This window comes from Diabrotica virgifera, chromosome 3, assembly GCF_917563875.1.
Source record: "Diabrotica virgifera virgifera chromosome 3, PGI_DIABVI_V3a".
Classification (NCBI taxonomy): domain Eukaryota; kingdom Metazoa; phylum Arthropoda; class Insecta; order Coleoptera; family Chrysomelidae; genus Diabrotica; species Diabrotica virgifera.
This window is the reverse complement of record NC_065445.1, coordinates 275869116-275895130: the sequence shown is the minus strand read 5'-3', so window position 1 is coordinate 275895130 and position 26015 is coordinate 275869116. Positions and strand designations below refer to the sequence as shown.

General features: G+C 32.8%; 1 long non-coding RNA gene across 1 annotated transcript; it reads right to left on the bottom strand.

Annotated features, from left to right (window-relative positions):
* Positions 1-648: 648 nt before the first annotated feature.
* Positions 649-25090, bottom strand: LOC114326213 (uncharacterized). Its single transcript, XR_003651814.2, has 3 exons — positions 24844-25090; positions 5875-5976; positions 649-1829 (listed from the first exon to the last, which is right to left on the bottom strand). It is a non-coding gene; the product is annotated as an uncharacterized LOC114326213 (long non-coding RNA).
* Positions 25091-26015: the final 925 nt, after the last annotated feature.

The window sequence follows — 26015 nt, the reverse complement described above, 5'->3', positions numbered from 1 at the left end:
CCATCTGGTCTGTAAAAAATACTGTCTTTAACATTATGTCTTCCTCTTATCTTACCATATGGCCTGTCCATCTTATACGGTTAGTCTTTATATGTCTGACGATATTTTCAGTACCATACAGAGTCACCAATTCAGCATTACGGTGTCTTCTTCACTTTCCTGTCAATTCATTTCTTTCAGGGCCAAATATCATTCTCAGAACCTTCCTTTCAAATACCAGCAGATTATTTGTTTCCCACTGATGTAGAGTCTATGGTTCACTTCCATATTAAATAACAACAGGGCGATTAATTATTATTGACATATACAGACTTAATTTATATTGTCTTTTTAGGAGCTTAGATCTTAATAATGATGATTGAGGGAGTATTCCTATTCCCCGCAGCTATCATTGCTGATGCCTCTTTTTCTATGTGGTTGTCATCTGTGTTTACCGCCACCAGATATTTAAACTCTTTTTCCACCTACCTCTACTGAAAGTATACTTTTCCGGACCTGATTGTAGGGAGCAAAGTTGTACTTTTCCTCCCTAGGGAGGTAAATATTTTTCCTCCATAGGGAGGAAAAGTAAAAGTGACGTCATGGTATTTCATTCATGAAATATAACTTATTGACGCCCTGTACAATATCTATTTTCTATTACGTAAGTATCTATACATTTTAACGTTTATTTAAAAACACTCTGTATTTTGCAGAATGGTAAAAAACAGTAAATTGTTATTCTGATTTAACAATGTTTACATTAATAATTTGACTTATATTTGACAGTTGACAGTTATATTGTACGTACTTGTTAGTTTTAGTTCTAATAAATTTTGTTGGTTAGTTACATAAATAAATTAAGTAAAAATGAAAAAATTACTTGTTATTTGAGGAAGGTGGAAAAACCATATGTATAACATGGGAGTAAAGTGCCTTTTCCTCCCTTGAATGATTACTGCGCTCCGCTACGCGTCGGGCAGTAAACTTCATTCTCGGGAGGAAAAGTAGCACTTTCCTCCCTTGTTATACAAATAGCTATTACTAATTCTCTACTTCTACTACTTCTTGTAGTTGTGGTTATCTTCTTCCACTACTAGTTATGACCATTAATAGTTAATAGTAAGCCTATTTCTTAGTCTTGGATTTTTGGTTACCAGCATGTATTTCGTCTTCTCTTCATTTATTCAAAGGCTCAGACTATCTGTTTCTTCCTCGAGTTCGGAAACACTTCTCTTGCGTCTCTTGTAAAATGAGCAACTGCATTTAGATCATCAGTAAAGGCCAACACTAGTTTTGATCCTCGATTCGCAGCTTGGATATAATACGTTACTTATTGCATATTCTAAGACCAAATTGAATGGCAAAGCTAATAAGGGGTCTCCTTGTCTAAGTCCTGATGTCATACTAAATGGTATCGATGTTCTGTTTCTTATTCTTACCTGTGCATATGAGTCTGTCACACACGTTTCAGTTAGCTAAATTTAAATTTCTTGGTATTCCTATTTCTAACGTTGCTAGCCATAGTCTGCTTCTTTTTATCAAATCATATGCTTGCTGGAAATGTACGAAAACTTGGTGTACATCTCGGTTGAATTCCCAGTTTTTTTCTAATATTTGTCGAATCGTAAATATTTGATCTAATGTTGACCTTCCAACACGAAAGCCACATTGGTAGTCCCCTGCCATAGAATATCTTCAGAATACGGAGTGAGCCTTGCTAATGATGTGGGAAAAAAGATGTCTGGGATAAACAAATTGAATATCTGTAACACTCCATTGGACGGACGGATAGATATTTAGTACCTTCTAATGGACTCCAGTTAAGAAAGACAGTTTTCCAAATGTCCCTGAAAAAATTAATTTCACTTCAGTACTTCCCAATTTGTTTTTCAAATAGATTGTAATTATAATATATAACTTTCTTTCATATATCAATCTATTCATTGGCATTTTCCCTTGAATTTATTTACTAATAAAATCATTGATTGGCGAAACCATTGAAAATCTTGTAAATATGTACATTAACATTAGTATTAGTAACCTCGTCTAAAACATTTATGGGTAATACACTTTTTATACGTTGTCATAAAATTAATACATTTCAGATTAGAACAACTACTATCCTTGCGATGAGGTCTATTTGCTTGTTTGTATTGATAATGGTTAATAAACAAGCAGATGTAACGATTATGAACCGACCAGTACGAAGGTTGTTTCAATGATAAGGGGAAAAATCGTCCATTGGAGAAATTAACACATTAAACTTATTTTGAACGGCCAAAACGATTGTTATAGAAGAAAGTGGGCTAATTTAACCGATTTTAGATAACAATTCATGTAATGTCTCTCATGCAGCGTGTTTCAGCTAAATGGAATAAATGTGTTAACAAGTATGTAAATGGACCCGTATTCTAAAAAATTCTCAGACTTTCCGATGCAGAAAATCCTGATCCAGCAAATCCTGATCTCCACTTCAACCTGGCTATCCTTTCGATGACGTCAGTCACCTTTGTTCTTCTCCTGATTTCTTCTTTTTGATTTTGTCTCGCAGAGTTATTCCTAACATTGACCGCTCCATTCTTCTCTGCGTGACGCTTTATTTTGGTAGCCAAGGCTTTAGTTAAGGTAAGTGTTTCTGATCCCTACGTCAAGACTGGGAGGACGCACTGATCAAATACCTTTCTCTTTAGGCATGTGGCAACTCACTTTTAAAAGTTTCTCTCAGTTTTTCAAATGCTGCCCATCCAAGACCGATTCTTCTCTTCAGTTCGTGAGTCTGGTTATCACTGCCAATAGTAATTTCATGTCCCAAGTATTTATATCTACCTACGAGTTCTATTTCTTTCCCACCAATACTGATCTTCTGGCTGGGTACCAAATTTGTCATTATTTTTGTTTTCGAGATATTTATATTTAAACCTACATTTTCTGTAGCCACAACGAGTTCCTGTACCATCTTTCTTGCCATACCTAGATCCTCAGCTACTATGACTATATCATCGGCGAAACGTAAGTTGTTTAGGTATTCTCCATCTATTTTTATTCTCTTTGTCATCCAATTCAAACTCTTGAAAGCATGTTCTAAGACCGTATTAAAAAGTTTAGGTGACATTGGCTCCCCTTGTCTAAGGGAGCGTTCAAGTATTACGTAACGCGATTTTTGAAGATTTTTGACCCCCCTCCCCCCTACGTAACGCACTGTAATGGGCATTTAACTATTACGTAACGCAATTTTTGAAGATTTTTGACCCCCCAACCTGCGTTACGTAATACTTGAACGGTCCCTAACCCTCCATTCTATTTTTATGCGATTAGATAGATAGATTAAATTCTTTGCTTTTTTTTTAAATCTCTAATCGAGAGTTGTTATCTTTCTTCGTTCTTTATTCTAAGATATTCCGTTCTGTTCATGTTGATTGTGAGTGCCCAGTTTTCGTATTCTTCGGTTAACCAACATTCAACAACCACAACTTTCGAATCATATAATCCATATCTTCCTTGGTTTGCCTAGTCAGTTGATCGTCGGCGTCGGCGAAGGAAAAATTTGTTATGTACTTGTTTTTCATTCCCATTCTTGGGCATTTTATCCTCTAGTTCTAGTTGATTAATGCTTCCTGAACACTGATTTTGAATAGAATTAGGGACAGAAAACATCCGTGTCTTAAACCTTTTGTGGCAGGAAATTCGTCTGAAATTGTATTCTCCATTTTAACGGTATTTTTTGTATGTATGTAAATGTTTGCTGTAGCATTAATTTATGCATTACTTAAGCCTTACGCATTTCTTCTTTATCTTCTGTGTCATAAAAATCTGCTATTAATAATTTTCAAACGGACTATATTTATAGTGTTTTATACATAACATTGATATTTGGACATCAGCTAAAGAAAATATGAACATATTTTAGGATTTATTACATGTTATTGTCGACATATTATTACAAGAACCTTCTGCTGGTATATATTGCTCTTCAATTGAATAACGCTCTAAGGCCTAATTTTAGTGGTAAAGCAATCACATTGAACAACATTAACAATTGATTTACACCTAGTCGTAAGTTTTCTGAAACAAGGTTACTTAATGCTAGTAAAACTTAAAAATAGCGGGTCACGGCCTCGCTAAAAGCATTAAAAACAATGAATTCCCACTAAATATATGTATTATAGGCTTGGATCCCGCGTACTAAAAAAAATTATTAATAGCAAGCTGAAAATGTATTAATAGCTTAACGGTGTCTAGTCGGACAAACTTTGATATATGGTAACACTGGAACAGGGGAAGTTTTAATTGTGGAACAGGTTAAAAATTTGGAACGTCATACTACGAAAACGTCCCATGTATTTTGTCGGACAGAACTTCCAATTGATTTGTTACCCTTTCATTAAACACTCATGCAAAAATCAGGCTGCTATTTACCACCAATCCTGTTATTTTACATGTTCTACGTGTCGGACTTATTAAAATGCCCAACATATTTCTCGAACAAACATTTTTTCATATATTATACAGGGTGTCCCGAAAAGAATGGTCATAAATTATACCACAGATTCTGGGGTCAAAAATATGTTGATTGAACCTCACTTACCTATATACAATAGTGCACACAAAAAAAGTTACAGCCCTTTGAAGTTACAAAATGAAAATCGATTTTTTTTTCATATATCGAAAACACTTCGAGATTTTTCATTGAAAATGGACATGTGGCATTCTTATGGCAGCAACATCTTAAAAAAAAATTAAAGTGAAATTTGTGCACCCCTTAAAATTTTTAAGGGGGCTTTGTTCCTTTAAACCCCCCAAACTTTTGTGTACGTTCCAATTAAATTATTATTGTGACACCATTAGTTAAACAAAATATTTTTAAAACTTTTTTACCTCTTAGTACTTTTTTGATAATCCAGTGTTTATCGAGCTATTTTGAATATTTGTCGAATCCACCATATATTTGTACATGGTTAAGTACGATTATAGAGACCTGTTTTAATAATCTGAAAATGTATTTATAATTTACATTTTTAGGTATATTTTGAAAAAGAAGCCATATCTCGATAAAAGGTGATTTGTCAAAAAAGACTAAGAGGCAAAAAAGTTTTAAAAACACTGTGTTTAACTAATGGTATCACAATAATAGTGTAATTGGAACGTACACAAACATTTGGGGGGTTTAAAGGAACAAAACCCCCATAAAATTTGTATGTAAATATATTAAAAAAGAAGCCGCATCTCGATAAAAACTTGCTTATTGAAAAAATACTAAGAGGCAAAAAAGTTTTAAAAAGGTTGTGTTTAACTAATGATACCACAATAATGAATTAAATGGAACGTATACAAAAGTACGGGGGGGTTTAAGGGAGCAAAACCCCCATAAAATTTTTATGGGGTGGACAAACTTCACTATAATTTTGTTGTAAGATGCTACTGCCATAAGAATGATATATGTCAATTTTCAATAAAAAATCTCTAATAGTTTTCGATATATTGAAAAAAATCGATTTTCATTTTGTAACTTCAAAGGGCTGTAACTTTTTTTATGAGCACATTTGTACTAAGGTAAGTTAGGTTCAATCGAACTATTTTTGACCGTAGAATGTGTGGTATAATTTATGACCAATCTTTTCGGGACACCCTGTATAAAATTTGCTATTGAATAAACTTAAAAACAACCTGCTAGTTTTCACAATCATAAACTTGTCACGATCACACGTTCCGCAATTAAAATCACGTTCCACTGTTCCACAATTAAAACTTCCCCTGTTCCAGTGTTCCCGTACATCAAAGTTTGTCCGACTAGACACCGTTAAGCTATTAACAAATTTTCAGCTTGCTGTTAATAAATATTTTTTTGATACTCAGTATCCAGGCCTATTACAGATATAATTACAAATACCTTACCTTCGTTTTGTCAACTCGGTTGTTAATTTTAATGGATGATCTTCGGGAGATTTACGACGAGAGGTTAGATGCGAGTAAAATAGGTAGTTCGTTGACTTATAGCTAAAAATAAAAGGCCTATGAGCTGTTTGGCACAATCGTCCGTTATTTATACATATTAATAAAATTATTTTCGATTTATCAATCATATTAAATGAATATAATACAAGCTGAAAATGCGAGCATTATCATAACGAAAACTTTGTTTATTTACGTATTTTAATTCATAATATGGAAAATTACTATTACGAAAAGTTATTTAGAATTAAAAATTATGTTTCAATTTGCAATTATATCATTCTAATTTAAATGTTGTGAACTATAAAGATACTTTACTCAAAATTCATATTTTTTATATACCTCGTATAAAATTAATAACAATTTATATCTGATGATTGCATCATAAAACTTAGATGATTGCATCATAAAACTTAGACCATGAATAGAATAACTTTTCTTCGTCAAATTAAAAATACAAGAGTTATAAATGAAAATGATTATTTAAAATAAACCTTATTTTCGTTTTCAGCACCATCAAAACCTTAGGTTAGACGAAAATTAGCCATTCACCACACCGTGGTCAGTATCTTGAGAAATAAGCGTTATTTTAAGAGTGCCACTCGTCTATAAAGTCACATAACTTTCTTCTTATTGCATACTTTGACTTAAAATTTTCCAAAAAACTTTTTCATGAAATATTTTATTCCTGTGTTGGTGAAAATTATAAACTAAAAAGTTGTCACTCAACTTTTTTAAGTAAACATGAAAGTAACGAAATCTGACGACAAAATGTTTAAAAATTAACAACTCCTCTTTTAATTTGTTTAAACAGTTTGAATAAAGCACATTGTTATTTAAATACTTCAAAGATAACACAGTAAAATTTTCAAAAGAAATACAGCGACCAAAGATACAGCGAGGTAAAGTCGAAAAATCATTCAAATTGATTTTTCGCATTTTTACATAAAATTTTATTTTTTAACATGTGTGGTACATAGTCTAGATAAAAATAAACTTCATATTCAGATTCAGCGGTATCGAAAATATAAAGAATCACCAAAATTGGTCATTCATCTTAAAGTTGATTTTCGTGGTCGGTATAACGTAATTTTAAGAGTTGCTACCGCTCGCCTAAAAATGGAACAATCTATTTATCATTAAAGGGGAGGCCGTATACTCGTACAAACCTTTGTTGTTAATACATTATTGCTTTCAAAATATACTCAAATTGTATTTTTAAACATCTTATTTATTTTATATAATAATTAAATTCACTGTAAAATGTCATTTATATTTTATTATTAGATAATTTAAAATTTAGTTTGACATTCACGAAGTATCAAATTTAAATGTAAATACCAAATATCCTATGCTTTGCTTAACAAATTCAGATTAAAACTAGCCTACCTACTAATAGGGCTTTTCATTCATAGTCATTTGTTTCGAGCTTCTGTCATGTGTCACATAATATTAATATATCTACGTCATACGTTATTGGTATATAACAATGATATTAAACCAGAGACGTATGATGTAGATATTGCAACAGATAAATGATATACATGGGGAATCTACAAATGCATTTCAATACCCGTCTATTGATCTAAGTAAAAATACAACGAATTTTTGCTTCCTAGTACTCAAAATGTGAGTAGAACTAAGTTAATGAGAGACTGCTTAAGAATTATGCTAACAAAATAAAATGAAATCTTAAGCTGTCTCTCATTACCTTTGTTTTTTTACCTAGATAAATAGACTGGTTGTGGAATGCAATAATTGTAGATTCCCCAAGTCTATCATTTATCGGTCCGTTTGCCTTGAACTATAAGTGCTTCTTTCTGTATTTTAGATTTCTCGTTGTTTAAATAAATGTCGCTATTGCTTTCATTAGTAAATAATTTCGTATTATTTTGCTTACTATAGTCCTTGACTTTACAGTGTAGGGCAGCGATACTCAACCTTTTTCTTTCCTGGGCCACATAGTAGCTATTGCCACAGCTTGCGGGCCGCAATCAGGATGAAGTAGTATACAGGGTGTTTCATTGGGAAACGGAAATACTTTGGTATTTCCGGTAAATGTACGGTTTGGAATACGGTGAATAGAGGTAAATGAGGCGGTTCTAGACATACTAAATTTATTGCTCCACCGACTTTATAACCGAGTTACAGGGTGATTTATCGATTTTGCCACTTTAGAACCACCTTGTATATTTTTTTGATATCTGGTACAAATATGTCACATTTAGAACCCAAACCACCCAACTACTAATCACAAGAAAAATCCAGGTCCGGATTAAACAAAATTATAAATCCATTGTGACCTTGAAACAACATCATGTAGGTATATTGAAATTTTCAAAACGAGTTTGCACATTTGAAAAGAGCTTTAATGGAGCTTCCATTTTTTGCGCAGATAATTCAATGACTTTATATTTGAAATTATGTCGAAGTTTTTAAGAACTCGTACTTTCAAAACAAAAATTTCGATATAATTATTTCAAAATTAATGCCATTAAATTGTCTGCGCAAAAAATTGGAGCGAGCAATTAAATTTAGTTTTTAGGCAGGGTGTTGTCTCAAGGTCACAATTATTTAAAAAATTTTTTGTTAATCCGGGCCTGAATTTTCCTTGTGATTACTAAATGGGTCCTTGCAATGTAGTAAATAAGTACTGATTATTTTTAAAATGAGTATTTGTTCATTAACTTTAATAATTTATTATTAAAAGTTAATAATACCTTGCTTTTTAATCAGAGTTCTTAAAAATCTCAATATTATTTAAAATGAAAGTCATTAAATTGTCTGCCTCACTCCCAAACACGCCTCAAACACATCGGCACACTATCAAATAATTAGAGAAAACACGTGAAATTTGACAAATAATTTGATCACAGGGCCCTTTAGTTAGCCTTCGGGCCGCATAAAAAACGCTAGAGGGCCACATGCGGCCCGCGGGCCGCAGGTTGAGTATCACTGGTGTAGGGAATATAGGCAATGCAGTCCTTATGAGAGTTTTTAGCGCGGTGATGCCGATTTTATCAAAAAGAATTTGTAATCAAACATTACAGAGATTAAATTAAAACTGTTTTAGAAAGACAATCTACAATTTTAGGAATCGTATGCGTTTAAGTTTATCAGATATACTATAGATCAGGGGTTCCCAACCTTCTAGCAACTGCGTACTACCTGAAATATTTTGAAGAGTTTGGCGTGCCACCAGATATCGGGGGAAGATTAGAACATTAGAGAGATTAAATTAAAACTGTTTTAGAACGTCAATCTACAATTTTAGGATTCACATGCGTAATATCTATAGCAGGGGTTCCCAACCGGTGGTACGCGTACCACTGGTGGTACGCGGGAAGATTTCAGGTGGTACGCCTGTTAAGGCAATTATTGTATTTCTGTACCATCCGTGAATAAGTGGATATGTCAAATTTTCGTAAAAACAAGATATCTCAATCTTGAAATAGTTCTCTTTCAGTTCCGTCAGGTGAATAAATGAGTAAATCAAATATGCAATAGCTTACTTGGTAGAAGCCCGTGAATATTTCGATTTGACGATTTATTAGGTATCGGAACCGGTATATCGACTTATCTAATATTGAAGTTTTAAATATTTGTTTGAAATAATGTATCTTAACTTGACCATCCGGGTACATACTATTCAGTCCGTGAATAACTAGGTATGTAGAAGTGCCCACTTGGACACGTTGCATTTTGCTTTATTTTTCTCGGTATATTCAATTACCTGTTATCAACATAACAAAATAGTAGGGGGTTTTACATTTGAATCGGGAGTAACTAGATATTCAAGTCAAGACTAGTCCGTCAGGACAAGAGAAGATTCCTACAAGACAAAGGAAAAAGATCAAGACCATGTTTCAGTGGAAAACGAGCCAAATAGTACAGAAAAAAAGAAGAAACAGCGAAAGACACGAAAGCAAAGACAAGAAAGTAAAGAACTCAGAAATGCTGGTAAAAGTTACACTATTGAAAAATGAAAGGTCGTAAAACCTAGAAATATGAGGCCATTAAAAGCAAGTCGTATGAAATGTAATGAAAGGTTTTCAGATGAAGACCGGGGTAAATGTTTTCAAAATTATTGGAACTTGGGAAGTCGGGATAGAAGGGCTAACTATATTTCTTCTCTAATTAACATTAATCCAAAGAAAACAGAAAAGCTAGGACCAAGAAAAAATATAGAGAATGTTCATATAAATATAGCGTCATTATTGCTGGCATACAAAAGCCAATTTGTAAAACTTGCCTCATTGCAACCCTTGGCGAAACTAAAGGATTTATTGAGATAGTGGGTAAAAAGAAAAAATGCATTTTCTGGAATTATTTCTCCTGATAGACGTGGAATTGCGCAGTCAGGTAATAAACGCTCTGCGGAAGAAATTCAAAATGACAAAGATCACAGTTTGTCATTTCCTAAATACGAGAGCCACTATTGCAGAAATAGGACATCTAAAAAGTACTTGTCTAGTGACTTATCGATTGCTAAAATGTATGACATGTACAAAAAACAGTAGACAAACCCGTTTCATTTACGTTGTATTAAAAAAAAAGTACAAGAACTGCTTCTACAGTTTGTACCAAGTACATTGCCTCAAATCACAGATAAGCTTCTGCCAGTTATTAAGGAGAAAAAGAAAGACCTACTTGATCTTTTACCGCTCATCGATGAAGTTTTTCATAACTTTTACCGAAATTTGCCCACTACAGATATGCAAGACTTGGACCCTGATTTGGAAGAGTTTGCTGCAGATAATTAGTAGTTTTTTAGTTTCTTTTTCCAATTAACGTTGATGTTACTTTTTATAAAGAAATAAAGTATAAAAAAATGTTGAATTTTTTGTCCTGGAAATTTACACTAAGTACAATAAGTCGGTAACTCACTAAGAACACAGAAATTTGGCGTGAAAAAGTGGGTAAGTTAGATTTTTTTTTAAAGTAAGTGACATGCTCAAAGTTCATAATTATGTACGTCATTCGTTGCATGATTACCCACCAATTTCTACGAAAACGAAACTGAACTTAAATTTTTTATTCTTCAAAACTAATAAAATGTTTAAAATGGCTATACTGAAAAGTTTGTATTTTTGATTTATCGACTTATTCACAGATGGTACAGATTTTACATTTGTATATTTTTTAATGTCACTTTTATTTTTATTCGCACGCCCATGGTTGGTCAGAGCACAACTTGTACGCGCATGGCCTAACGCGTATGATTAGGGGAACGAGAGAAGATGTCGGAATGGACGGAACAAGCCAGATTCCTCTGTTCAATTTGTCACTAAATACTGTTAAAAATAAATAGTTCAAGTGCAAGTGTTGTTTATTTTGATAGTAATACAGCTAAAGTGTTTACAGTCCACTTTTTACATCAAAAACACAATCAACGCCTTTGTAAAACAAGCAATTACGCTGGTACTCTGTCTGCAAATGTGCCAGTACAGTCTGTCGGGTCGGGTACTGCTTCCTATGCTCTAATCATTTTTTGAAGAAAACGAAATATCTCCAATACCAGATTTGGTTGTTGATATAATAATTATTCACTTGGGATCTCTTCCAGAAAGTTTTAATAAATATTTCTCGGAAGATTATTCCAAACTTGACTGGATCAGAAATTCTTTTGTAGGAACCTCACCAAATGAGTTGGAATTACAAGAAACATTCATCGACCTAACAGAAGAAAGTTCTATGAAAGACAGTTTTAAAGAAAAATCCTTAATTGACTTTTGGATGGGATATAAATCCGAGTATCCAATGCTCTTTCGGCAAGCTATGCTGTTGATGCCATTTGTCACTAGTTACTTGTGTGAGACTGATTTTTCTGACTTATTGTGTATAAAAAATAAATATAGAAACGGACTAACAAGTATTGAAGAGGACTTTTGCACTATGTTTTTGTACAGCTATGAGTAATAAACTGTAATGTGCGTAATTGTTTTATTTTTCCTTTATTGTCAAGTCTTATTCATAAACGTATTTTTAAATAAAAATTAGAAAGCATAATTGACAAATAATTATATTTATTGTTGTCTTGATAAAGTCTTGGAAAAGTGAATGAGTAATTAAATAATATAAAGTTATATTAGTTATTTAATTAAAATAAAACAATCCAATAGACATGTACGAGAATAATAATGATTCTGAGAATAAATATATTATTTCTAAAAAAATAGGATCAGGGGGAGCTTTCTTCCATTCCATGCCCCCTTCCCCCGATATTTGGTGGTACGCCAAAATCTTCAAAATATTTCAGGTAGTACGCAGTTGCTAGAAGGTTGGGAACCCCTGATCTATAGTATATCTGATAAACTTAAACGCATACGAATCCTAAAATTGTAGATTGTCTTTCTAAAACAGTTTTAATTTAATCTCTGTAATGTTTAATTACAAATCATTTTTGATAAAATCATCACCGCTCTAAAAATTCTCATAAGGACTGCATTGCCTATGTTCTCTATACTGTAAAGTTAAGGTGGGACGGACTATAGACAGCTGGATTTAGTTTGATTGAGAGCACGCCACAAAGCTCTTCTGACGACTCCTAGAGGCAGAAACGTATATAAACAGAAGGTGGTGATCTCTGAAACAAATTAAATCTTAAACTGCCTCTCATTGAATTTAAAAATAAATAAAGGTTGATATATAATTTAGTTTTTTTAACGCGTTATCACCACTGCTCACCTTTGCAGTTCATTAGCAAAAATGAAACTTCAAAATCGTTGTAACGTCCTTGAAAAGTGTAGTAGTACCTACGTGCACCGTGCATTATGTCGAGAAAACTTTCCTCAAACCGCAATTTACGTTTTAGTTTTATCAGCTATCACCGTTTTAACCTTCGAAATGCTCTATTTTTGGTCAATTCACGGCGGGTATTTCCTACTGAACACAGCTAAGTCGCGTATTTGTTACCGATAACCACGTACACGTACATCAGGATGAGGATGAGATACGAATATGAGTTATTTATAGGCAAACTGGGACCTCAGACGGAAAATAATTTATGATTATGAATGGTGGATATTCCATTAAGATGTGTGAATACAACCAAACTATTTTTAAATTCTAAATCTCTTCTAAATTTTAATAGTACTTATAGCAAAATAAAATTGTATACAAGATTGCGGTATAAAAGTCGGAGAGAGATGCCGTACTCATACTGGATAGAGAACTCGTGTAAATCAGCAGTAATAATATCAATGAGAGCCGGGATCCAATCGTAGAAATTAAAAGTAAATTAGAAGGAGTTCAAGCTACATTTGCGGAAATGACTACTTTGAGGCCATATAATTCAAATCGACACCCCCATCTAACAAAGTTGTAACTCATTTTTAGCGATTTTACAGGAGAGGCAAAAAACGAATATATGAATTTTTAAAAATTTGTAGCGAAATGGTTAGACTCTTTTACACGATATTTACAACATAATAAGGGATTACTTTGAGATGTATGATTTGTAATTTTATTAACTATTGAAAATCTTGAGTTTGATTAAGATACAACCTTGAGATTAAACATGATTACTCGTAGAAAAAGGTTGTAACTCGCCAACAACCATTTTACACTCTCCGTGTTAATTATTTTTCCTGTTTTATGACATATTTAAACAAAATATCAACTCACAATTTTCACAATTATAATTGGAAATTATAAATTTTACAATAACAGCAATATTCTATCACTATGGAAAAAGCATGCTATGAAATATCTCAAATTTTTCGCATTCTTATTGCGTATCTGTAAATATTTAATTTTAGATTTAGATCATTTTACTTTAGAACTTTAATTTTCTACTATTGTCCTTTTCATGAACATTTTTCAGTGCGTAACAAATGATAGGAACAAGGGTAAGTCCGTGATAATACACATTTATGACATTTATTCTAACATGACATTTTAGTTAAATCTGACAGTTGTCACATTTTATTTTCAATTTGGAATAAAAACAAATTAAATGTGTTTCTTGCATTTATAAAATGATTTTTTCTTTGATTTGTATAGTCTTATAAATTATGCAGATTATATTTGTAATATTATTATCTAATTAAAAAAAAAATTATTATGGCGCCATCTATCGACTACTAGAATAACTAGAATAAATGTTGTAAATGTCTGTAATCCCAGACGTGCCTTTTTTTCTGTAACATACAATTTAATGCGTTAGAAAGAAATCGAAAAACTGTGACGCACTGAAAGATGATCATGAGAAAAAGAATATTAATATCTACTTCAAAATTAACATGTGTGTCCTTAATTAGGTTAAAATTTAGAATTTGCTTCTGATTTATTTCAATTACGGATTAAGGCTTCCTGATGCTTTGGCACATCGTACCATGGTTATCCATTGATCTGGAGCATACACGACTCAATGTTTTTCCGTTTTTCTATAAGGGCATGCATTGAATCACCCTTGTTATGTGAATGTGCTATTTCAAAAAATACATGTGTAATGTTAATATTAAACTTTTTCACTACATAGAAGTACGTAGCAAAAATTATTCTGTATTCATTTTGTCCACTGCAACTACCAAAAAGGAAAAAAAGTCCGTAAATCCTTTTTTATTTTCATTTCGATAAATTGACTTACGAGATACACCATATGTTTGATTACTTTATAAATTAAACATACGTGCAACAAAGTTGTAACTCAATTAAAAACCTTGTTAATCGTCAAGTATAAAGAAAGTAAATATACATATAACATAGGGAGTATCCAGTGTTACTGCCTTTTTCACGCTAAAATGGCACACGTAAGTTAAAATACAACTTTTTTCAATGGAGTATTAGTCAAACTATTGAGAATTAAATTATGTCGTTTATATTGACGTGTGCGCAATTTTTTGTTGAATTCGCCTGTATTGAAATCTGAAAATAGATGTAACTTGAGTTACAACCTTGTTCGATGGGGGTGTCAAAATGTCATATTGCTATATCTTTCCACTGTTGCTGTATGGAGTGGAAACGTGACAATATAGCCAAAGACATATAGCCCAGGGAAGTAAAGATTTTTTTAAAACACTCTGTGATACAGGTATCTAACAACTTCTTCTTCTACGGCACTACAGCCCAAATTGAGCCTTGGCCTCCTTTATTTTTTGACTTCACCCTTTTTTGTCTGTGGCTGCTCTTCTCCATACACGGACTCCTAAAAGGGCTTGTGCGTCGCTGTTCACTGTGTCTTCCCAGCGCTTTCGTGGCTTTCCAACTGGTCTCTTTCCCTGCATTCTAGCATTCAGTGCTCGTTTTGGTAGCCTATCCTCTACCATTCTTATCACTTATCACATATCCGGCGGTTATTCTTTGTATTCTAATGAAGTCTGACAGGGGCGTTTCCTTATAAAGTTGATAAAGCTCATTGTTGTATCGAATTCTGAAGATTTCGATTTTACTCACAGGCTCTACCTAGTATTCTCCTCAATATTTTCTTTTGAATGTGTAGTTTGTTTTTGGATGTTTCTTTCAGGACCCATACTTCACTGCCATAGCATGATATTGGTCGAATTAAGGTTTTATAGATTCTCATCTTTGTATTTCGGTGGACATTTTTAAACCAAATATATGGGAGAGGTCAAAATAAGCTCTGTTTGCTTGTAGTACCTATCTAACAACTGCTTTTGATAAATTTGGTGATAACAATATGAAATAAACAAAATATGCATAAGAATAAACGTTATTTTTTATTTATAAACAATGTAAGCTTTTTAGAGCAGCAGTGAACAGAGATGATCGCCAACCTTCCAAAGAAGACGGCACCTTGAAGAACAAGAAATGGAACTACGCCTCCTCCATTTTTTTACCTACATGTTTTCTGGGTTTCTAAAAAAAGTACTTCTGTATTACACATGGTTTTTTGTTGTTATTTAGAAGGTTTATCGGGGAGTGATCTAGTCGTAAGAGGTTACCTTGTATTTTTTATATCTAAACTGTTGTTGTAGATATTCTGTTATGAATTCCAGCTTTTAAGTTTATAAAATTTCCCAAAACTGTTGACCCACTATTTCTAAAAACCAGTAAAAATGCTGTTATGGAAACAAGAAGATATTTCGATAGAAAACCTTGATCTGCAGAAGCAGAACCAAAAACGTGATAATGTTTTTATTTTGTGTTTCTGAAATTGTTGCACACGATTTGTGAATAAAATTTTTGTTAGTGGTGCATTCCTTTGATAACCTTTCTAAAAGTAGCCACCTTCATGTCGATTAAATGTAGGGATCTTTTATAATAGACTTATTTTACATATAGACCAGGACGCATCTCTTTTGAGGTGGATGTCAGAGGTGGCATTCGGATTTTTGCAGATAAAGTTAGGTGACAACTTCAATAAATATAATTGACTTATGCTCCTTCTTAAATATGCCCGGAACATTAATAAAAAAATTTAAATATTTAAAAATTTCGAAAAATATCGATTTTTTTCTACTTTCATTGCTTATAACTTTAAAACGATTCATTTTGGAACAAAGTCGTAGGGAAATAAAATGAAGATAATTGAATTTTGTATAATATACGACTGGTTTAAAATGTCTTAAATTATTACCCTTTCTGCAAAATAGCAATAAATAGAAAATAAGGGGGAGAAAAAGACTGTTTTTATTTAATGTTTTTCAACCACTTTGGTTGCACTTAGAACCTTCATACTTGACTTAAAAAATTCTTACAGCATACAAAATGTTTTGAATTAAATTAGTTCCAATATTTAGATTACGTCATCACACCCAGATGGATGACGTCACTAGTATGACATTTATGCCAAAAAATTATAATTTAAAAATAAAAATCGACCTGTTTCGGGATTTATCTCCAGAGACGCCTATTCTCGAGAAAATGAGTTTATGCCAACTCAAACGTTCTCACTGTATTTGTTTGTAAGCCAAAAAATTGTTTATAACTTTAAAACAGTGCTGAGGCCGCTTAAATAATCCGATTTTAATTCTGTAAAGTGTATTAGATAGGTAAAGAACTTCTTTATATGCAAAAAATTAGCAAACTTCTAAATGGTCTACTTTTTCATCAGAAAGTTTTAAAAAAATTTAGATTGCAAAATTGTTATGAAAAATCTATCAGGTCTATTTTAATGAAATTTGGTGAACGATTTAAGTACGTTGTAAGAATTTTCTAAACGAATTACGAAAGTTCTAAGTGCAACCAAAGTGGTTGAAAAACATTGAATAAAAACAGTCTTTTTCGCCCCCTTATTTTCTATTTATTGCTATTTTGCAGAAAGGGTAATAATTTAGGACATTTTAAACCAGTCAACCAGTCGTATATTATACAAAATTCGATTATCTTTATTTTCTTTCTGTACGACTTTGTTCCAAAATGAATCGTTTTAAAGTTATAAGCAATGAAAGTAGAAAAAAATCGATGTTTTTGGAAATGTTTAAATACTTTAATTTTTTTATTAATGTTCCGGGCATATTTGAGAAGGAACATAAGTCAATTTATTATTGTTGAAGTTGTTACCTAACTTTATCTGCAAAAATCCGAATACCACCTCGCACATCCAAAAATAGACCTTTTTTCACAGATCCGCCCAGAACCTCGATTTTTGACCCTTCGCTTCCTTATCGAACGTATTCGCTTCGTATCTGTTTAGTGTACAGATAGCGAAGATCGATAACGAAGCAAAGGGTCAAAAATCGAGGTCCTGGTCTAGTATTAAAATGGTGAATTTTTATAGTATATAAATTAGTATAAGGTATTTTACATATTAAAATGATGAATTTTTATAGTACATATTATTGTGTTTTCAATTTATCAATCAAAGGCAAAATGAAAATTAAATTAAATTTTTTTTAAATAACCCGGGCACATAAATTTGATACACCCTGTATATTGATCTGTAAATATTTATTAGAATTTAGTTTGGATGTAAGTGGATTTCTTTTTCAATGAGTTTTCCGATGAACCATTAAAGACTTTTGTGAATAATTAAAGTGAAAAGGACGATGTATTTAGGTTTATAATTGAAAAAGATTGTTTACTACGGAAACTATAGAATCCACAGCTAGATGTAATTATGATTTTCGAGAAAAGTGGTTTTAAAAGAAAGTTTGGAATTTTAATATCTTTGTTTCAACACGAGTAAATGTTGTATAGTTCCCCGAAAGTAATTAGGATGGTCGGAATAATTTTGAAAAAGACTGTTTGTTTGTCGAATGGAAAAGATTGTTTATGATTCTTGGCAACTTGGAAGGGGAAAAGTAGTTTGAATGATTGAGAGAGTTTGAAAAAGAAGTCATTATGTTTTTGGCATCGCTGAGGAGCAGTTCGACGTTTTCGTGAATAGATAGTTAGCAAGTACCAGTGGTTGTTTGATAGTGGAGAATAGTGTTGAAAAGTGGAACGAGAGACAGATCAAATTGAGACGGAATACCTCTTTGATTCTGTATTATTGTGAGAAGGAGAGCAGAGAATTTTTGGAGTTTTGTTTGAATCGAGTACGTGTCAAAAGAGGCCCGGCTGGTTGGAGAATTGGTGCTGGTATGCTGATAGTTTTGAAGCTGGAGAACAGAGAGGGCTTTGATGAGTAGCCTTTAACATAGTCAACGAGGGAGAGCTGTTTTTGGGTCACGAGAAGACATCAGAGTGTTTGAAGCAAAAGGTCAGTCAACTTATGTGAAAGATATTTTTATGTTCGGGAACTAAAATTTTGAGTAAAAAGCGTAGGAATTAAAATTCCAATATTTCAGAAAGTAAATAGGGAGTACAGCTAATCTTGCGAATACACAATTTGGTTTTGTTTAATTTGTTGTACCAAAGTCATCGGGAACAAACCGATAAATATTTTTTTAACTAGAATAAATTTAAATGGTAGAAATTTCATTCGGACATCTGTGTCCACAGGTTTTAGATTTGATAGATTTTAGAGTATCGATTTTGATAAATAAAAGACAATTCTGTATGTTTATTTTATATTTGGCTTTATTTTCTTTTCCCTATTTTATCCCGATTAGGATCAACTAAGAGATACTGAACCCACGAGAGAAGATAAGTATAACGTAAGATAATTTAGACATTTTCTTGATATTACAAAAAGGCACCCTGAGTTTTTTTTATTGTTTTTTATGTATGATTTGCGACAATTAAATAATTAATCAGATAAATAATAATTAATATAAAATTAATAAGAAGCAGATCATAACAATATATAAATTAGTGTAAGGTATTTTACATATTAAAATGATGAATTTTTATAGTATATAAAGTAGTGTAAGAACATTTTAAAGCAAAATTATGACAAAAAATTAATAAATGTCAATGGGAAACTGACCCAAATTTTCATCGAAAAATCATCTACATCGGTGAGGTGCAATTTTAAAATATACATATAGTAATGGAGTAGTTTTCGGTTGTTGTCTTCATTGCAGTCTAAAAGCGATTAAAACTTGTAGTATCCAATAATAGAACGATCCAGGATCATTTACTTTACGTTATATCTTGGTAATGATGCTGCAGCTGCCCGACATCGGATCAGGCTATAGGCAGTGAAAGTTTAGTGATTACCTAGAGGGGAAAATGGAGAATGGTTCTAGGTAGGACATAATTTCTCCCAGATATCAGGAGATTGCAGATAATTATTATGCCTCACCTGGGCAAGAGCGTGAGTTAAACATGTTTAGGCTGCAGACTGTACAAGAATATTAAGTAACATGAAATATTTAATAATAAAAAACGCTGGACGGAAGGGCCGCCCGAGAACTTTATCGTACCGATCTATTATCGTTATCGTACTAGATACTGGCATTCTATAAAAATAACAAAGTTACTCGTTATTTTGATATTTTAGAAACACCTTGTATACTTGAAAATATTTTATGGTTCTACGCATCATTAATTCCTGTATTTGAGAGAATGTTCGGGGACACACTATAGATTATTGCATACCTAAATCAATAAAATATTAGTCACACTTTCATTTCAAATTAGTTCATTTTTCTGAGAAATTAATAGTTTACAATATTTGCATTTTACTGCATGGATTTTAATGAAATTTTGGGAGTAGCCCAAAGCCCAATCTCCTAATTCAAAGTCTATCCTATATACTATATACTATGGCGCTTTTATCATGGGGGCGGTTCCCACCACTTCTCGGGGATAGAACATTTTTATTTTCGAACTGCATGGACCAAAAGGAAGAATTTTAAGAAAAGTTAAAAATGCGCTCTATAATTTGATCTTATTTTTTTCACCCGTCCAACTCTTTGAAAATAGGAATAACACTATATTAAGAGGTATTGCAAAAGAAAAACAATGCATTTAAATTCTGGTGGATGATGGGTTAAATGTATGTACTTCTCATTTTTCCTTAAAGTACATTAGTCATAAATATTCTTTTGCACCATATCTCGCTTAGTTTGAATGTAACCGACATTTTAACGGTGCTCGTTTTAAATGCCTTTTCAAACACTACAAAAGCATGAGTACTTTGGGCATGCACCAAAAAAACAAACTCTTTTTACCTACCATATCTCTTTTTGTATTATAAATAGAAAATTTACGAAGGAACGAATCTCTTTATTATTTATAATCTAAAAAAATTTATATACTGTTTTTAGTTTGATGCATAGTTTTTAAGGTATTCACAAAAAACGTCCGAAAACGTGTCATTTTTAAATGAAAATGGCCAATTTTCAACTACGCATAACTCAAAAAGTATTGAGTTCTCAAAAAAAAGTATAGATCAGTTTTTGCTTAAAAATAGGTTCTCTAGCCACCTCCATGCTTATTTTGACCAACAAATTTTCCACCCCCTTGAAGGGGTGGGAATTGCCCCAAGATAAACGCGCCATATTATATAGGTATTATATACCGATTTTGTTTCTTGAGCTATTCCCTACTTACTGTGAAAATATCAAGTACATCGATGTAGTAGGATGGAATTCGGAGCCAAATACCCTCATTGACTGCCCTATAATAATGCTCTGCTAGGATCGCGTGAGAGGGGACACACACAAGATTCTAGCAAAATTTCTATTTTCTCTAACTTTTCGAGTTTTTGAGCTACAGCAACGAGTTTTATGACATTGGAAAGGTAATTTTGCATTCTTTCAAAATATGTAAAAATATACAGGGCGTATCTAAAAAATTAAGATTTTTTTTTCATTTCCGGTTCAACCGGAAGCCATATTGTGGGTAAAATTCATTGAACTAATAGATAATAAAGTACTCTATATGTCTGCCAAATTTTAAATTACAGTTTCTATTACAGAGGAAGTTACGGGCACTCGAATATTTTTTTATAAAAAATTTATAACTCTCCTCCTATGAGGAGATAAGAAATCTGACTAATGTTATTGAATTAAACGATAAGATATCAAAAATATATCAAAAAATAAATAAATTCCTTGGAGCCATTTTTGAGAAAATCTAGTTCAAATTTATGTCAAATTTTGACCCCTTAAATATAGGCAACCCATAACTTTTTCTGAAAAACGATAATATTCTTGTTATAGGCCCATCTTTAGGCTATATAAATGTTTTTTCAAATTAAATTTATCTTAAACAAGTTTTTAGATTGGTAGGGAAATGTATCGGATGGGAGGTCGGCCATGCTGGCCGCCATTTTGGATTTAGAAATGTCAAATTCCGTATTTCTATTCACCTATCGATAAGCTAACTTTATGTTAAATTTCATTCGTTTCGGTCAAAATTTGCAAAAATGGGCCCTAAATAACCCCCCTATTTCGGCCCCCCTTTGAGAGGTTTTTTTCAAAAGCTTAGTTTCTCGACAAAATTCTCTTAAACTTACTCATACCAAATTTCATCGAAATCGGTCCGGTAGTTTTTGCTGGGCGGTGGCGACATACGTACGTACATACGTACGTACATACGTACGTACATACGTACGTACATACGTACGTACAGACATACGTACATACTTCCGACATGTTTTTTTTTATTTGCTTTTTACACTCAGGGGGACTCAAAACGTCAAAAAAAAGTGAAATCTGAAAAAAAAATTTTTGCACGATCCTATAACTTTATCTATTATACTCATACTACGTATGTAGTACGATAAAGTAATATTATACTCATACTACGTATGTAGTACGATAAAGTAAAAATCATGAAATAAGCACTGTTTCAATAGAAGATTTTAAGTATTGATTTCTATGACTATGACGTATCTAACTATATTTAGTCATGTGTTTTATGTGTAACTTTCTTAACTTTGAAATAACTTAACTTAAGTCGGCTGAGAAATAGGAAGACAAAATACACACAATGAACTGATAGAGCAGATAGAACAGATAAAGCTGTTAAAAACGTTTTGACCTTCTGTACTATCAAATTCCTTATGATGAAGGCTGGAGTTCGAGGAATTTGCTGGAGCAGCGAGGAGTACAGTTATTAACGTGAGAAGAAATTTGCTTATTACACCAGTTAAATCTTAAATATACTAATATAATTACGGTGACCATATCTTTTTAAAGAAAAAAAAATACAAAAAACAAAAATTTATTAAAAACGCAAAATGTAGGTATCTTGTTATTGGACAAATATAACTTTTTGGCATTAAAAATAAATAAACTATGTAGCTAAACATATAAAATTATATCAATTAAACTAAACACAACACACTACATTAACTTTGAAAATGTTATAAGCCTGTAATTAAGAGTTTTTAGATGAGGGACCTGGAATAGCCTCATCTTCTTCCAGTTTTTTGCATCATTCATATTTTTCTGAACTTAAAATTAATTCAAGAAGGTCCGGCTTCGACTGAAGTAAATGAAACATTTCATACAAGTCTCATCAAAATTTGCGTACCTACACCAGCATGGCTGTCTTGAGAGTGGATATGGACATTTGTGACTTTTCCGACGTCCAATAATAATTATTTATTACAGAAAATAAACGCTCAGTAGCCGCACTAGTACCCGGAAGACAAAAAATAAATTCGCATAATATTTGTAAGTTTTTCAGTTTGAATTGATCTACACACTTAAAAACTTTAAGCCATCGATCCTGACCGTGATCCTGACTATTTTTTCTTCTCTGTTCCACTCAGCAATTTTTTCACTTGTAGCCACGTCTTTCAAAATTCCCAGTTTGTCAAAGAGTTGATCTTCGTTTAACATGGTTGCCTTGATATACAATTTAAAAGCTTCGAGAGAATAACAAACATCGTTCCATGTTATTTCATTTCTTATGCGAGCTCCACACTCTCGCCGAAGTCGATCGAGGTTCAACAACTATGAGAGTGTAGAAGGCCACCTTGTGTAACTTTGCCTCACTTCGTTCTACGTCCATTCTCTGTCGGTCTGGTCAAAGGGATCTTTGTCGGTATCGCACCGCTCTTTGTCGGTATCGCACTTCCTCGCGAAGTAGAACGAGTGTGTAGAGAGGGTATTTCGGACTTCGGTCAATTTTGGCGAAGTAACTTCGCCGAGAGTGTGGAGCCCGCTTTAGATCTTCGCTTTTGAATAGTTTAAATTCATGAAAATTTGTACTCCAGTTTTTTGGGTAGGTTACACATTTTGTGTAAAAATGTTTCACTTGTGCAGTGAAGTTTTGTGTACGACCACCGCACCATAAACCTGGTGTCTCACACACTTAAAATGTTTTTAAAGATCATTCATAAACGCATTTACCAAACATTTGATATGGATATTGAAGAAACCCACTTTGGATTTACACTACTAATCCAGAGATGCTTGGATGTGAACCAGGATATGTACGTCTATTTCATAGATTACAACAAGGCTTTCAATAAAGTCCGCCACAAAGAGCTAATGGACATCCTCAAAGATAACAATTACAATACAATGACCTTTGAATTATAACAAATCTATATTATCAACAGCAGGCACACATACGCATTAACGAACACACATCAGAAGAGTTCGAAATTAAAAGAGGAGTGCGACAGGGGTCTGTATTGTCACTACTACTATTAAATGCATACTCTGAAGAAATTATGAAAAAAGTTCATGAGGGAGAAACAGCAGGAATAAAGGTACCTAAATGGAACGCCAATTTTTAACAACATTAGATATGCGGATGACACTATCATAATAACGGACACCCTCCAAGACCTCCAAAAGCTAATGAACAAGATAGTTGAGTGTGGAGAACAATATGGATTATCAATAAACATCAAGAAAACTAAATTTATGAGGATATCAAAAACCCAAAATAATGATAAAAGCCTGACAATTAAAGGTAAAACTTTAGAACAAGTTGAAAACTACAACTATCTTGGCACAATAATTAATCACACAAACGATTACTCCAAAGAAATCAAAGTTCGAATAGAGAAGGCAAGAACCAACTTCAATAAAATGAGAAAGGTAGTTTGTGCAAGAGAACTGAAATAATTAAGACTTGAGAATTAGGCTGGCAAGGTGTTATATTTCTCGACTCTGCTTTAACGGGATAGAGCATGGTCAATTAACGCGTCGACTACTAAAAAGTTGGAAGCATTTGAATTGTGGGTAAAGGTACCTGAAGATAGCATGGACCGAGCCTGTAACAAACAACGAAGTCATGAGAAGAGTCAACAAAAGAATGGAAATATTGGAAACCATCAAAACAAAAGCTGCAATACCTGGAACAGTATACAAAGAAATTTGTTTAAAAGTAGTAAAAGATAAAAATATTCATTTTTTAGAAAAAATAAGTACATTCGCGTGTCCTCAGAAAGGTTTTAAAGTACATTAGGATAATATCTAAAAATAAGTACTGTCCTACTTAAATAAGTACATATGGTCACCTTAAATATACATACGTATAATAGAGTAACAATGAGATTCGGATTGGAAGATAATCATGGCTCACGTGGACTACCAGAAACCTAAAAGAGTATTATTATATCCCTGTATTACCTAACGTATGTATGTTCACAAGTGGATCCGATATCTATATAGATATCGTTCAGTTAAGTAACAAGAAAAGTAATATTACCTTAAATTTCTCTTCCTGTTTTAATGCAAATAATTTACAACACATTTATAATAAACATTATAATATTCCATTACAAACGAGCAAATGATTTCGACCTCGAACGCATGAACTTGAAGCCAAGCATGGCATGGCAGCGTTGATAAAAATGTAATTGGCTATTTAAAAATGTGAATCAAGTTCAACAGCGGGCGAGAGCGAAGTGAAAAAACTGACGAATTCGTTCGTTGACCTGCCTCTGGCACTGGCACTGGAAAAGAACTTTTATTCTTGGCTTATAAAATGTATGCGATGCGGGCTTTTTCGCCGAAACCGTAAATTAAATACTTTTCTCCTACGCACGTTATTATAGTCTATATTCAATGATAATGTCACCTTTAAAAAGTGTCGTCAGAGGCGTCGCATTCCAACGATTTAAATCGTTTGTTCAAAAGTTGGTTTTCTGTGGCATTTACATTACATGTTTGTAGTTTTTATGCCAGTTTTTTTCGTCCCCAATATAATCTTCAACAGTCCCTCCCAACGTTATTCTAAATTATTATCAATGTCACGGAATGCCAAACATGACCCCCAATTACCATCCCCCATTGAAGAAGGAACATCAACTATTTGAAAAACTAAAGATGCAAGTTTTGTGCAGAATTCCTTAAACTTATGGATGTACAGGGAATAAAATGAAGATATTTAGCAGAATCCTGGAAAAATCCTGAAGCTCATAAGCATCTTGAAAGAAGCAGGCTTGTAAGAAGAAATAAAAAGACATTTGGCATGTTGCAACTCATTCTTCAGGGCAAGGTATTTGAAAAGAGAGGACCAGGGATAAACAGAATATCTTGGAATGAATGTCGATTCGATTCAAGTTCTCTGTTTAACTCAGATATGATGACAATATCAAAAGGCACCGCTAAGAAAATATTCAAATATGCGTTTCAGAGAACATGTATGAAACGAGTATTTGTACTCTAATACAGAGTATATAAAAAATAAAACTATTTATGGACTAAACTACGGACGTTTTGGTGTAAATTTGTCTTCTGCAAAGCCTCCTTGACAACAGGTAGACCTAGAAAAAGTACTATCAGGGGATGACAGGAGACAGATTTAAATCAAAACGAAACCGTAGATTTTCTAATTTTTCTAATTGTATTAGAATATCTTGGCTTCAAAATATGAGA